This window comes from Macrobrachium nipponense, chromosome 1, assembly GCF_015104395.2.
Source record: "Macrobrachium nipponense isolate FS-2020 chromosome 1, ASM1510439v2, whole genome shotgun sequence".
Lineage (NCBI taxonomy): Eukaryota > Metazoa > Arthropoda > Malacostraca > Decapoda > Palaemonidae > Macrobrachium > Macrobrachium nipponense.
The window spans coordinates 187,653,027-187,669,256 of NC_087200.1; the positions used below are offsets into that span (position 1 = coordinate 187,653,027).

At 46.1% G+C, this 16,230-nt stretch overlaps 1 protein-coding gene across 2 annotated transcripts in view; it reads left to right on the top strand.

The window, feature by feature from the left end:
- LOC135219935 (Golgi SNAP receptor complex member 2-like) overlaps positions 1-16,230 on the top strand; it is a 107,550-nt gene that overhangs the window by 11,230 nt on the left and 80,090 nt on the right. Inside the window, exon 1 of one of the 2 annotated variants that reach the window (XM_064257168.1) lies at positions 6,805-6,820. The exons of the other annotated variant lie outside the window; for it this stretch is intronic. The gene's annotated coding sequence lies outside the window, so the exon portion shown is untranslated. Of the gene's footprint in view, positions 1-6,804; positions 6,821-16,230 lie in introns of those variants that run through there. 2 annotated transcript variants of the gene reach the window in all.

The following is a 16,230-nucleotide window of genomic DNA, read 5'->3' on the forward strand; positions in this document are numbered from 1 at the left end:
ATAAACCGCAAAAGTAATCAGAATGAAAATATAAGTTTTCTCAAGAGCCCAGTAAAAGAGAAAATGTTCTAAAGTGACTTTTTTGGGCAAAAGTCAAGTGCGACGAAAGCAACTGTCGTGAAACGTTGCCATAATATAATATATGTATGAATGTATGTATATATATATATATACTCTATATATATATATATATATATAAAATATATATATATATATATATATATATATATATATAGATATATATATATATATATATTATATATATATATATATATGATTTTAATAGCCACAATGCCTTCTTAATTTCTCGATTTCTTCGTGCTTTTTTTTTTTTGTGATACATTTGTCACTACAAAGCCTTAAGATCCACGTGAAAGAAATATGAAGATATTATGATGTTCGGTAGCTGGAAAACGAACCTGCGTTACGATGACGAAATCAGAAAAGGGTTTAGTATAAAGCCCAGCCACAAGATACAGATATGGATGTCAGGGGGATAGTGTTTTACTCCTATACTGATAAAATACGATGAAAGCTAAAAGTAGAAGTAGGAGTCTTTTCTCAATTTGTATAGAAAGCGAATGCCACTATAAGACGCACAACGCTAAACATACCTGAAGACATAGACACTGGCACTTCTTCAAGCAATACAATTAGAAGACATGTAGCAAATGTATCCGCTCTAGTAGATTCCCATCAACCGTGCATCTGATGTCTAGGCCCGTCCCTTACGACCCTCCTGATTGGCTGTTGATAGCCAGTCACAGGTCTGGAAACTCTCAGTCTCTCTTGAGAGAGTTCACATAGGTAGTATGTATGTTCCACTTCTCCTAAGGGATACTTCTTTCAAATGTATTCCTCAGGAGAGGTGGAACATCCATCCTGCCCGTGTGAACTCTCGAGAAAGACTGAGAGTTTCCAGCCCTGTGATTGGCTTATCAACAGCCAATCAGGAGCGTCGTAAGGGACGGACCTAGATATCAGATGCACGGTTGATGTGAATCTACTGTAGGAATTGCGTGATCACATAAACGCGTAACGCATCTTTTTTTGGTAATATTTTTTTTTTCTTTGTTGTCGAGAATGATACGGGTGTTGAATTCAGTCCTATTCTTGCTGTTTCTGTTACAGAGACTAGAGTAATAATGTTGAGCAAAATCCTGGCCTGGGCCAGTGTTGGATAGTACTGGAATCAGGTGCACTTGAACCATTTTTACATCAGCGGTTGTATGTTCAAACCGACGCGACGCCTATTCGAAATGCCTATTAAATGGCAACCACTTTTTATACTGATTGAGAAAAGCTCCTACTTCTACCCCTTCCTTTGTATCCCCTGACCTCCATATCTGTCTCTTGTGGCCATTGGCGTCATTCCAGATTTCTCTTTTGGGGGGTTGGCTAACAAAGGTGTAGAACTTATGGTATGATGATGGTGGGGTTGGTACGTATGATGGTGGGGTGGTACATCTGATGGTGGGGTTGGTACGCGAAGCAAGTCCTACCAACTGCGGGTACGGGCACGGGGCGCTGTAAGCACCCGGGAGACATCTTTTGGAAATTGCGCGCATTGTGGAGCCTTTTAAAGCCGTATTAGAGCTGTATGGCAAACAGGTGTGCCACACCAACCATATATATATATATATATATATAATATATATATATAATATATATATATATATATATCTATATATATATATATATATATATATAGACAAATAAAACTAGAAATAAGAATGACAATACTTGTAGGAATACAGAAAAAGCCTGGTTCTAGTACCCAAGCAAAAGAAAGTGTGAGGTCAACTTATTTTTTTTTATTGAAAAATAAATCACAAATGATGAAATAACAAAAGAATAGCTACATATACTTATGTATCGTGTTTGCAATTGTTAATGGAACGGTTCTCCATACGGTCATATTTCAGTCGTTGCGTGTTCACAAACTTAGCAGTTCTTGCTTAGTAAGACTCTTTTCATTCAATGGATTGAAGATGGAAATGCTCGTTCAGCTGATCTTTACGACTAATGACTGGGAGCATTTTTTTTTTTTTTTCTGCTAAAACTCATGAAAAATAGCGAGAGAGATCTGGCCAAAATTAGCCGATACTGCTTCTACCTCCCCCAGTCTAATGCGCTGCTGAGAAGAAAGAAAGCGATCAAGCGTTGATCGTTTCAAAATTTCAATTAGAGGCCCCTCTCCAATTTCCATCCCCACAAAAACACACACACACATACACTCCCCTCCCTATTCACACACACACACACACACACACACACACACACACACACACACACATATATATATATATATATATATATATATATATATATATATATATATATACATACATGCTTAAAATCGCAGCAGATGCATGTGACTTCCTTGTAGTATAAGCGAATGCCACAGGAAATGAGAGGCAGAAGGTCAGTACCAAGCGCTTTCTTCTGTTTAATCAGGCATCGTCGGTGCACAAATGATATGCAGTGCCAAAGAAGGTTACAAGGTAAACAAAAAGGTCAAGAATGCCAGATGGTTAATTGTCAAGAGGGTACAAATCAAAGGGATAATCGGGGATAATCCTGGATCACTTGGTCACAAACTAAAACCATACATTTAACCATAAGATAAACAGAAGTTTAGCCATGAAAAAATCCAAAAACATGTATAAAAACCGAATATATTGATTGATTTTTTTGCCTAATAATTTATAAAGTAACGGGGAAAGCTGACATGAGGCCTGCTAAGTTTTTGAGTGCAAATGAAAGAGACTTAATTTCACAAAAAATGGGTACGTGTCAGAGAATGCCTTCCTCCGGATGGGGAAGGCGAGTCTGTAGAAATGTGGTAAAGAATGATTGACGAATCCATGTAAAAAAAAAAAAAAAAAAAAAAAAAAAAAAAAAAAAAAAAAAAAGTCAGTGTAAAAAAAGTCTCAGAAGAAAAGTTAACATTATTCTTTCCTAGATAGTGACCTCTTAAGGGTTTAAATCCAGTTTGTATCCACCTTTGCGGCATGTTTAGTACAAGCCCGTTGGCGATTACCGTAAAGACATAAACAAAACACTATAAATATCATAAAGTTAATAACCCGAAGAAACATTGCGAATTTTTCCCTGTGGCTTTATCACCGGCCACCATAAATTAATTTGACTATTTTTCTTAGCCCAGTTTTTTTTTTTTTTTACCTCCATATACGTGGAAGTGAAGGAATAAAAGCTTGTTTTAAAAAAAAAATATCATCAGCGTTGTAGTATGAGAGAGATAGAGAAAAAACAACGGTAATGTTAGGTATTGTTCTGGTACATGATCACCTCCTCCTGTAGGGTCACCATCTGGATTTCTTGATCGAAACGACCAAGTTGTACCTATATAAACGAAAATATGAACAGAGGAAAACAGATTTGACATTTCGTACGGCTGCATTTTATGCTCCGTAACAGTCATCGTGTTTTTTCCTTGACATCCGGAAACACCTCCTTACCTTGATCAAATGTTTTATCATTAAATTGGCTCTTGGTTGGTAAAAAGAACATTACTTTTAAAGTTATGTGAGATGTACGAGGAATTTTAAAAGGTCCTTTTCTAGGCTTACACCCTGTAAGCAATAAATTTATAGGAAGAGAGGATTTAGTGTCTGACTTTAGCTAGGAGGTGATGATGAGTTGGAATACTGGCAATCATTTTTCTGCATTTATCAATACTGATCAAAGCCCTCAAGGCTTTAGATTGCCATAAGTATATTTTTGAGAAGCCAAGTGGAATATATCACAAATCACAAATAATTTTTGCTGAGAAGTTTCCCTTGATAGAAGATGTTATAGAACGGCTTGGCACTATTTGTAGCAAGCCTTTTATCAATATCTAAAACTGTAACAACTGGAAATTTGTTGGAATCATGAGTTTCATATGATACGTAGAGCAGTGAGAACAGCATATATACAAGTAGGATACTAAAAGCAAAATTTCGTAAAGCAAGAACTCAGTCTAGATAGGAAGGCGTAGAAATAGTGGGCAATATTCTTAAATTAAATCGATTTAAAGTGTTTCTTATCTTTGATTGAAAAATTGGAAAAATGGGTATATATGTTTATGTGTGAATCATCAGTACTGAAAATTATTAACGTGAAAATTGCTAATGCAAAGATACGCAATTTTTTAAACCTTTTTGCTATATTAACAGAGATCTGATGATAAACTAAATGCTGTAGGCAAAGGTTCTTAGGTTTCACAGCACAAGAGATAATTTGCTCTTTTCACTGATCGAGTTGGAATGAGCCACATAGAAAATGGCGCAGACCTTATTTGACCCTGATGACATTTTACGTATTAGAAATACTCCTGGGTGAATTAAAATGTTCATATTCAGTTAATGAATAAATTTCCAAGTTATGCTTCCTTCCTTTTGCCTGGAAATTAGCAAGGGTTTTTGCCCATTTACACCAGGAAAAAATAGTTTGTCATTAACTAACTACCATCCCCATTGTGTTAAAGTTTAAAAATCCTGTCTTAGTGAAAAAATAGAGGTCAATTAACATGATATCTTAGATGTACCATTTATCTCTCTGTCTCAATATTATAGGTTAGAAAAGTCATTACCTTATGTGGAGATATTTATACAACTGTGACCTAAAAGGAGAATTACCACTTTTCACTGAAAGTTTTCAAAATCACACAAACTGCAGGTACTTTTCAATTACTTTACATATATTACGAAGAAACAACACTTCTAGGTAGCATACCAAGTATTTCCATCTATGCATTGTTAAATAATGGTATTGCAAAGATAATCCAATGAACTAAATTTATACATAGTTTTGTTGATATTTTTTTCATTGTCCTTTGTAGTCCTAAAATGTGTTAGCAACGTTCACTTTGGTTTCATGTACAGCCATCCACAGGGATGATTCCTTGTCTGGCGGACCCGTGTACGTTTTCAAAATAAGGTGCTTGCTTCTATATTTTATAATATAATTGTTCTGTTTAGTTATTTTCCATCGTCAGTATCAAGAGCTCCTGGATAATAGAAGATTCTTTAGTTCTTTTTTAAATTTGCTTTCTTCTTGTATGATCTTCACTTCAGTCTTGGTGGACAATGTTCAAATGCTCTCTCACCTGACTAATAATTTGTTCTAGGTTCAAATAGCTTATATATGCTTCATTGCATGTCTTATCACAATATTCATTTCAGGTCTAAAGAAGCTTAAGCAGTTTCTCAGGGATGTTGGTTCACCATGTTTTAGTGCTTTAAAGGCTGTATAAGAAGTATTTTGTATTCTATTCTTGCTATTACTTGGAGCCAATGTAGCTCAATCAGTGCTGGGGTTATTTTATGACGTTTTATTAATCTGGCGGCTCTGTCTTGTACTCCTTGCAATTTACGTAGTAGGTAGATGGGGAGACCGTATACATAGCGTTGCAGTAGTCTATCCTCGAAAGACTTTGGTTTCAAATTGCTGTATTCAGAGGATCTGCGTTTAGGTTTTTCTAAGAAAATGCAATGTTTCTAATGTGATAGAAAGCTACACTTTTCAGTCCATTTAAGAGCTTGGCGAACATTGAAAGCAAGCTTGCTTTCAATGTTCGTCAAGCTCTTAAATGGACTGAAAAGTGTAGCTTTGAATTTTCAATAACAAAATTGTGGTGATTCATTTTGTTGTCGGAAGGGGTGAGATCTATCCAGATCCAGATCCACTGGTAGTTAACAACGAATCCCTTACATGAGAGAAATGTCATTATGTTGAGGTAATATATGACAAAATAAAATTATATAAAATAAACCGAGGCCCTGGTATGACAGAAAGAACGTTCCTTGGGGCTACTATTAACTAACACACTTCCATAGTAATTTGCTTGACCTACGAACCAGTTGTCTCTACAAGTCTCAAGATCGTTAAAGGTAATAGCTCATACTTTTTTTTTGGTATGTTCATCACACATTATCTCACTGGACTAAATAAAGCAAAATATATTACCAAGATAACTTATCGATGCAGTATTAACATCTGCTTCTCATAATAATGAAAATCTTTAATTCTAATCACAGTGCAGTAATCCCTGCTTACTGACTTCTATTAGCACATTTAGGAAAGAACCACTTCATATTTTTGTCGCTAATGCCATCAGCAGACTCATATCCCGTGGGACCGACCACCATCACATCGCATCGTATAATCAAACCTTATCTTTTCTTCTGTCGGACTGGCATCTGGATGATCTGGGTCACATCGTTCTTCTCGATTTCGTTTTATAAATTTCATGGATTTCAGACCGAAATTCAGCCAACCGTTTGACTTGCTGGTTCATTTAAACTACTTTTGCAAACGGTTTGCTATCGAAACGATCTTTTATGAGCTAGCTGTTACATTAAGGACATGTTTTTTCATCTCTTAATATGACTCTTCTTGTATGGAATGCACCAGGAAAGCCAGCTGTGCTGTTGTTACAGGAAAATAACTTGTGGGAAAGTTCTAAACTAGAAATTTAGTGGTGTATGCGTACATTTATAATAATAATATGCACACTAGCGAGTAGTTGCCGTGTAACTCTTTTTGTTGTGGAAATATTACTCTTTGTCTGTTGTTTCTCTATGTAGTCCCATTTCATTTGAAGTCTACCAATACTGGCAATGTGAGTAAGATGAGAGATGCAATACTAATAATAATTAAGCATAGTAAAATTACTACCGTCCGTAATACCTTATACGATCCAAAACAATATTAAAGTATCAACATAATCACATAAGGTGGAAATTGACGCCACTTTACTTCAATTCCTTAATACACGTCACTCTTGTTTTACATTACGGTCAGCTGATACACGGTGAGTGCCATAGGGTTGTGCATATGTCATTGATTAATAAATGTGTTTATAGTAAGTTAGCCGTATTTCTGCTGATGTGAATTGCTAGAGAGTATTATATAACGATGCTTCCCTGGTTATTTTGGTGTTTTATCGTCGCCAAAGCACAGATACCTAGGTATAGTAGTGGCTAGGTACCTAGGCTAGTTAGTAGCCTACCTAGCCTAGCTACTAGCTAGCTAGCGAGGTAGGTATGTTCTCGTAGTTTAGCGGACCTACCTACAGGTAACTACCTAGGGGTAAGCCTGGCTGGTACATTTTCGGGTTTGGTATTCATAGGTATATCAGAAACGCACAAGCTACCTACCTAGTTGTTAAGTGTAGCGGGAACCCTTTTCGTAAAGAAATTGTGAATAGCCAAGGCACCTTGCCTGACCTGCCAGCAGTCAAAATTGGTCTGAACTGAGGCCTACTTTCTTTGCTATCTAGTAATAGGGCAAGGAGGTAGTGCAGAATAGTCAATATTACATTTCCTTGACTAAGCTGCTGTTTTATTGATGATAGGTTATCGTTTTGGGGGTTATTTAAGGCAGACAGATTCCTCGCCCCCACCAAGTCAGGTAAAGGTTAGGTTAAGGCCACCACTAACGTTCAGTTAAGTATAGTACCTGTACTATTATGCCTGTACAGTCGGCCTGTGAAGGCAAAACTGAACCCACTAATGTTCAGTCTTTTCTTTATAGGCATAACTACGCAGGTATAGGGTAAAGCACCGCTGCACGGTCACTTTTCCAAAGAATAACTTTAGCACTTCCAGTATCCTGAATCATACCCCAGTCATAACCCAACCAGCATGAATGCAACACCTGTAAGACCTCTTGAAGTAAGTGTTTTCTCCCAAGTCACAAAATGATGCCATAATTTACAGTTTAACAGAAATTAATGAAAGTCTAGCCATGGGCAGTGCAAACTTACCACCGTGACGCTTTCAAAATTTTTGCTTAAAACACCTTATGTTTAGAAGATTGACGCCATCTCAATGTTTGCGGAGTCATTTGTGTTAACAAACTTCCATTTCCTGTGCTAAATCCACACACCACTTGTACCCGTAGATGCTGGAACATTTTCTTCATAACAGTCTTAAACGACGAGGGTGTATCGGCCTCCGGACCAGGTAAACAGAGCTATTGTTCAGGAAGAAGAAAAAATTGCTCAAGATAACGTTTACATAGTAGTTAGATAAAGACCAGAATTAGGTTATGAATTGCATTTATTTATTAAGTATTCGTGATAATTCATTTGAAAATATTTGTTTGTTGTAAAAGTAACCAGATTCCTGACACAAATTTCATCGGTTTTTTGCTGTGAACATTAGCTACAGTGTTGTTCGTCCTTTCCTATTTTTTTTATCAGTGTCGCCAATTATTTTGTGTTTACCCTCCAAACTTGGGATAAGCCTTAGCGTATCTATTTGTAATATGTATATATATACGTATACATAAATAGCAGAGCAATTTTTTTCATATTGCATTACTATGACATTTAGAATTCATGGAAACAGTTTGTAAAGGCATCGGCATATGTGTCAAGTTCCACTAAATTGGCAACGATGACTTGCCATTCCTAGAACACATTAAAGATTACATTTGTTTCAGCCATACAATTATTAGAAATTAATAAATTATTTCCGCCATACAATTATTAAAAATTTTTTAAAAAGTCAAAGTAGTAATATAGACTTGAATAACTTGAAAATTGAAAAATTGCGAGCAGAAAACTGAAATCTTTTGTCATAAAAAAATTCACTAAACCCGTCGTCTGCTCGACTCGTGGAGATTCTGGCTGCCAGACATACAAAATTATTCCACCATGGCTTTGCCGTACACAAACACATGTTTGTTCCGACACGGCATACAAACCTTCGGTCCTTTACAATAGGAAGATACTAGCGCAGCTGGATAGGTCGTAAGCTTTCGAACAAGGGGTTCGGTAGTTAACTGCTTGTCCGACAGGCGCGCTGCGCTGCGACTGGGAGGTAAACAAATCACTTTTGCTTTCGGCCTCGCAGTGGATGGACGTGTTGTTCGACGCTCTCTGCCCGCTTCTCGTCGTTTGCTTTCTGAGTATTTGGTTGTAATTGTGTATGAAAGAGTTATTGTAAGTACAATTATTCTCTTTTTTCATATTAATTGCTGCCTTCAATTATTGATTATGATGGAATCTCCTCGCCTCGCTACCCCACGGAGACTTTGCCCGGGTATCGAAGGGCGTAAATGCGGGAAGTTCAGATCGTTCCCGGAGATTGACCCTCATATTTTGTGTGCTCGGTGTCGGGGGCGCGAATGCACCCGAGCCGAGCCCTGTGATGTGTATTGATTGGTCGGAGGCGCAGTGGACTTTGTATGAGGGCAGGAAGAAGCGAAGGCCTGCAAAGGAGTCGTCGGAAAGCTCTCCCGCGACTCCTTTGGTGACGGACACTTCGTCTTCTTTCCTGCCGCCCGCTCAACTTCCACGTCTCGCGCCTTCCCCTTCGGGGGGGTGTCTAGGTCCTTCTCCTCTCCTGACGTGTCGGAGGTGAGGGCGAGGGGCTAGATACCCTGACGTAGAGTTGTACTCTGGGTCCTCTATCCGTTCGTCTTCGCGCGAACGGGTAGAGGATCCTTCTAATCACCCGACTTTTGCCTCCTCAGGTGCGGTTGCCGCGAAGGATGACCTCGGACAGGTGTGGGCATCGTTGGGGCTGCAGGGCGTGCCGAGTGTCCAGGGGCTGCTCTATCATCTCGCTGGCTCCGTGGCGGTCACCCATGCAACGGTCACGACCACCACCACGACCCTTACAACCCCTGGCTATGCTTCACCTCCTCACCTGGTGTACACCCAGCACGCGGTCTCTGTAACACCCACTACATCGGTGCAGGGGCCAGTCGCCGTAACTCGGGGGAGTGTGATGCGCCACCTGGGTTTTGCCGTGCTGCCGCGACCGGACTTCATGTGCCCGAAGAGCTCGCCCCTGGACCTCCCACCGGTACCTAGGATGGCTGTACCGCTGGTTCGACCACCTGTACCGCCCACACAGTCTGCCGTACCTGCCGTGACCACCGCTGATGTACCTGTACCTACCCCTGCTGTCTCGTCTGCCGTTCCTGTGATGTTCGCACCTGCTGATGTTGTTCCTGTTCCGGTGCGCCGCTGCTCAGATGCTGGTCTGTTCGGACGGTACGTCCGGGCCCTGTTGCTTCGGCAACAGCAGCCCGGCTCCGTCCTGGATGACAGATCTTGACGTTCGGTCCTGAGGAGGTTGACGAAGAAGAATAAGAAGAAGAGGGAAGGTGTCGTCGTCGTCTTCATCGTCTTCTTCGTCGTCGTCGTCGTCTGCCGCCTCTTCCCCCCCCCTTCTTCTTCTAGGCTCCCCCGCCGAAGAAGAAGAAGGTCGCCTCCCCCCCCCCCTAAGAAGTCTCCTTCGGGAACTTCTAAGGGCCCGTCTCGCTCTGGTGAGACGGGGGGGGGGTTCTTCCGCTGGTCGCCCTGCTCCTTCGGAGCAGGACCCGTCTTCTCTTCCCCGCAAGGAAGAAGACTGCTGGGACCAGAGGGGTGCCGGCTAACACCGGCACTTCCTCACCTGCTGTCAGTGGTTCGGCCCACAGCAGCAGGATCCGGCTCGGCCGCTTGTTCGCGAGAGGTACCGAGTGTACGTCGCCTACCAGCGACCGTGCAGTCCAGGAACCAGACCTCTGAGTCCGCTCAGCGTCAGGTTCACGGCACGGAGCGGAAGACTGGTGACAGCCGCTCACTGCGACTCTCACCAGGCCAGCTCTCGCTCTCGCGCGGCGAGCAGCTGGCTACCCCGGGCGGACGTGACCGGTCCATGACCGGCCACGGAGGGCTGAGGTTGGGAAGAGGTCCCCCCGTTCGCCGGCACCAGCCACGGCTGGTACCAGCGAACTGACGCACCGTGAGGATACGCACCGATCTCACCGTGACAGTGGAGCTCGCCGGTCGCCTGACCGTCGCTCTCACAGAGAGCGATCGGGTACGGCGACCAGCACAGCTCCTCTGACACACGAGACGGGGCCGCTGTTCTCGGTCCAGCCGTTCTCCACAGCGAGACGGCTCGACTAGGTCTGCAGCTCGATCGCCACCGCGGGTTGGCGATCGCCTGCAGTCCTCCAAGCCCGCTGGTTCTACCAGCAGCGGAGAGAGCGTCAGGTCTTCCTCTCCCATACCTTCAACCTCCTCGGGTTACACCGGGAGGGGCGAGGTATTGAGGAGTGATCGTGAGGGGTGCGCCCCTCAGGATGTCCCGCCACCGCGTCGTACGCACCAGGCTCGGTTCTCGGACCAGCCAGGTCGTACGCACAGGTGGTTGGAGGAGACCCGAGAGGGGGCTGTCGCTGCTCCTCTCCTTGAGGGAGGAGGGTCTCGGGAGGTGCTCCTGTTTGAGGGACTGGACGGTCCAACTCCGCAGGATGCAATCACTCCTGAGATCCAGAGGAACTTTGCCGAGGTTATTGCGCTGATTCGTCAGCACAACGACCTCGGGGAAGGATCGCCGCTCCCACCATCCGAGCCCACGTCCCGGCTCGAGTCGTTCTGGGGCCCGAAGAGGGAACCCAGACCGACGGTGGGTTTGCCGCGTTCGGAGCTTGCGGACTCAGTGCTGGACCAGGTCGAATCGCTTGTCTCCGGACAAGACGGTTCGCTCAAGTCTGGCAGGTCGAGCAAGCTGCTTCCACCTCCTCTGCTACGACAGCGGCGGTTTTACGTGCCATCTGAAGACCCGATGCCGCCCAAAAACAGGTGGAACCCGGAAGTTAGGCCCAAGGTCTGACTCCGGGTGTGTCTCTCTGAGCAGCTCCTGTCCGAGAACCTGTGGTCTCGCAGCAAGAGGCACTCGGCCTGGAATCTACCGCCATGGCAGCTTTCCAGGCCGTCTCCTGGCTAGATCTGTGGGTCCCTACAGTATCTAAGGTCTCAGCCAACTCCGGGGGAATTTCTCCCGAAGATGACTCGGCCTTCAGGAGAATTTGCCAGTCTGGGGGAAGAGCCATCTCCTTCCTTGCCCACCAGACGGTGAACCTGTGGGCCAACCTGGTTCTCCGACGAAGGGACGCTGTCCTTACTCGGGTTTCCAGGGCGGCCGGGCGTGAAGCGGCGTTGGGACTTCGAAACGGACCTCTACGGAGTTCCACGTCTCTCTTCCCAGGAGAGATGGTGGACGCTGCGGTGGACAGACGGCGCACTGCGACGAGTGACCGTCTGGTTCACCAGGCAGTCTCGAAGGCTTCTGGGCAGCCTCGGACTGCGGCCAAGTCTAAGAGCTCGGCTAGCGCTTCCTCGGCGGCTAAGACGGTTGCTGCGTCGAAGCCCGGGGAATGACTCTGTCTTCTTCGACTTCTGGCAAGGGGAGCCGTAACCAGCCCTCCTCCCATTCCCTCCTCATCCCTGGAGGCTCTGGAAGAAGTCGAAGAAAGGGGGGAAACGCTAGGGACGGCGTTCCCCCCCCTCACCTGCTGCCGGAAGTGGGGGGGTGCCTGGCCAGCCATTGGGCAACTTGGCAGCGCTACGGCGCCGAGACCTGGATTGTAGATGTCCTTTCGGGAGGGATATCTATTACCCTTCGAATCTCGGCCACCCCTCACCTCCAACCAACCCGGTCCAACAGCAGTCGTACGTTCCAGGGTCATCGAAGGACGTAGCACTGAGACAGGAGATAAAGACCATGCTGAGCAAAGAGAGCTGTAGAGATCGTCACGGATCAGTCACCGGGCTTTTACAGTCGACTCTTCCTGGTGGAAAAGTCTACGGGAGGCTGGCGCCCGGTGATAGATCTCTCTCCCCTGAACCGGTTTGTTCGCCAGACCCGGTTCACGATGGAGACGGCACGCTCAGTGCTCGACTCCATCAGGGAGAACGAGTTTTCATGCTTTCAGTGGACTTGAAGGATGCGTATTTCCAAATACCCATTCATTCAGTCCTCCAGAAAGTACCTCCGCTTCATCCTCGACGGGACGGCTGTACCAGTTCAGGGCACTGTGCTTCGGTCTCTCAACCGCCCCACAGGTGTTCACGCGAGTGTTCACTCTGGTGTCTGCTTGGGCCCATTCGCACGGGATACGTCTGATGAGGTATCTCGACGATTGGTTAGTCCTGGCGAGCTCCCGCTCGCAGTTGCTACAGGACAGGGATCGACTGCTCGAGTTCTGTCGCGATCTGGGGATCGTGGTGAACTTCGAGAAGTCCGATCTCGAGCCCAAGGCAGAGGATGAAGTACCTGGGTATGCTGATCGACACGGTAGCAGGGCGAGTCTTCCCCACAGACTCGCGGATCAGCAGATTCAGGGAGGCAGCCAACCAGTTCCTGTCTCGGCAGGAACAGGTAGCTCAGCGATGGCAAGTCGTGATCGGACACCTGTCGTCACTCGAGAAGTTAGTCCCTCACGGGCGTCTTCACCTGCGGTCTCTTCAGTGGAGACTAAAGGAGAGTTGGTCGCAGGACGACGGATCCCCCAAGCTTTCCAGTGTCACTGACACAGGAGGTGAGGCAGGACCTAGCCTGGTGGCTGGACGACAGGAACCTCTTAAGAGGAGTGCCTCTGCGCACTCCGGACATGCAGCTGTTCTCAGACGCATCGACCGAGGGATGGGGCGCACACCTGGAGGAGTTGCTGACTTCAGGAGTGTGGGACGAGAACGACAAGCACCTTCACATCAATGTACTGGAACTCAAGCAGCGTTTCTCGCTCTCCAAGAGTTTTCAGGACCGCTTGATGGGACACTCAGTGGTGTTGATGTGCGACAACACCACGGTGGTGGCTTACGGTCAACAAACAGGGGGGCCTAGTGTCTCTCCCGTTGTACCAGTTGACTCGGCAGGTGCACGAGTGGGCTCAGGCACACTCAATAGAGCTGTCGGCACGCTACATTCCAGGGAAGAGGAATGTAGTAGCAGACACGCTCAGCCGTCGGGATCAGGTGATAGGGACCGAATGGTCTCTACACCAGGACGTGGCGGAAAGGCTCTTCGACCTGTGGGGGCGACCAGTCGTGGATCTGTTCGCCACCCGGCACAACAGGAAGCTCCAGGTGTTCTTCTCGGCCGTGCCGGACCCATGGGCAGCTGCAGAGGACGCTCTTCAACACCCGTGGGACAACCTCTTCGCCTACGCCTTTTTCCCCCGTTCAGCCTGATTCGCAAGGTGATCAGTCGAGCACTGGTCAGTCCGAATCTCAGGATGATCCTGGTGGCTCCCAAGTGGCCACAGGCCATTTATTGGTATCGGACCTGCTGGCTCTTCTCGCAGGAGAACCGAGAGAGATTCCCCCTTGGCACAACCTTCTCGCCCAGCCACACGTCGAGCGGTACCACCGAGCAGTCCAGTCCCTACGTCTTCACGGCTGGCTGTTATCCACCATCTCTTGCGAACGAGAGGCTTTTCTCGTAGCGCAGCAACAGAGATGGCTGGAAACGTCCGTCAGTCCTCTGCAGCTCTGTACCAGGGGAAGTGTGGGGCCAGTCTTCTGTGGTTGGTGTCGTAGACGGGGTCTATCTCCTCTCAGAGCCACTCTTCAGCAGGTAGCGGATTTCCTCGTTTTTCTTTTCGCCGAGAGAAGCTACTCTCAGTCCCCACAGTCAAAGGATACAGAGCCGCCTTGGCGCTCGTCCTGAAACTGAGGGGGTTTGGGACATCTCGAACTCGTTCGAGATCTCCTTGCTTATGAGGAGCTTCGAAAGGGTCTTGCCCACCCAGGGAACTCAGGCCCCCTGCGTGGGATGTGACTCTCGTCCTTAGGAGTTTGACTCGAAACGCCGTCGAGCCACTCCGGGAGTCGTCAGACAGGGATCTGACCCTCAAGACCCTCTTCTTGCTGGCCCTGGCATCGGCGAGAGAGTAGTAGGGGAACTTCATGGTCTTTCCTATGATGTACGACACTCCAGGGGATGGGGATCCGTGACGCTCGATTTCGTCCCCGAACTTCGTTGCGAAGACTCAGAAACCGTCGGTCCCTGACGACAGGTTCGAGTCATTCACGATTCCCTCCCTAATGGACTTCACCGATAATGATGCGGATGAGATGCTGCTTTGTCCTGTGAGGGCGCTACGGCGCTATCTGAAGAGAAACTCGGACACCTCCAGGCCTGAGTGTCGACGCCTCTTCGTTAGCACCGGGGGTCACAAGAAAGAAGTATCCAAGAACACTCTTTCTTTCTGGCTGCGTGAGGTCATCAGAGGCGTATGAGGCTGAATGGTAGTGACGACATCCGTACGTCCCGTCCGAGAGCTCACGAAGTCAGAAGTATTGGCCCGTCGTTGGCGTTCCGTAAGAACCTTCTTCTCCGTGGCGCAGGTGGCCTTGAAGGCAGGGGTCTGGTCTAACCAGACTACCAATTTACCTTTAAACGTCCTTCTACCTTCGGGATATTGCCCACAGGTCCTGGATACATTTTCCTTGGGACCGTGGTGGCTGCTCAACAAGTTGTGTAGCTAACCCAGACCCTCGCAGGCTGAACAGCATCGAGTCCTGGTGTGACTGTGTGGATGGATGTGTGAGTGAGTGAGTGACTGGCTCTCTCTTCCCATCTTTTCCTTCCCCTCTACCTTGTGGGCAGAGGGCCATGGTCCGTCACTACGCTGGATGACGGACGAGATGCAGGTGAGCTAGATGACAGAGCCCCATCCTATCCCTTTCACTAGGGATAGGAGCAGAATATCCACACTTCCTTCTACAAGGGGGGGAAGTGGATGCCTACAAGAGTCAAACCCATGACTTTATATTTGCTCCTGTACAGGAACAAGTTCTTACATTGCTGGTACGAAGAGATACGCTTGCCTCTCTCTTAGTACTCGGTCCAGAGTCTGACCATTGATCCTGCGGTGCACACCCCGATCAAATCGGACAGAGGCTTGGATCCCTCCCTCGCTCTTACGACCAGGGAGGCTTCCAAGGTTGGGCCCGCAACACCAGTCTGTTCACAAAAGACTCAGATTCCTCCCACCAAGAAGTGAGTCTTCCTATTGTAAAAAGGACGAAGGTTTGTATGCCGTGTCGGAACAAATGACAATTTGTCCAAAATTGCATTTTTCCTAACCTATACAAACCTGAGGTCCTTTACACATAGCCCACCTCATGCCACCCCTCACTCTGCAGTTTTTTGCTTGGGCCAAAAGCAAAAGTGATTTGTTTACCTCCCAGTCGCGCGCGCGCGCCTGTCGGACAAGCAGTTAACTACCGAACCCCTTGTTCGAAAGCTTACGACCTATCCAGCTGCCGTTAGTATCTTCCTATTGTAAAAGGACCTCAGGTTTGTATAGTTAGGAAAAAATGCAATTTTGGACAAATTGTCATTTTAAGTTGAATTTAGAGTGAATTAAGAATGAAATGTATAAAATTACAATCAAATATGCACTGTGGAGTTTCATTTGTGATGGCAG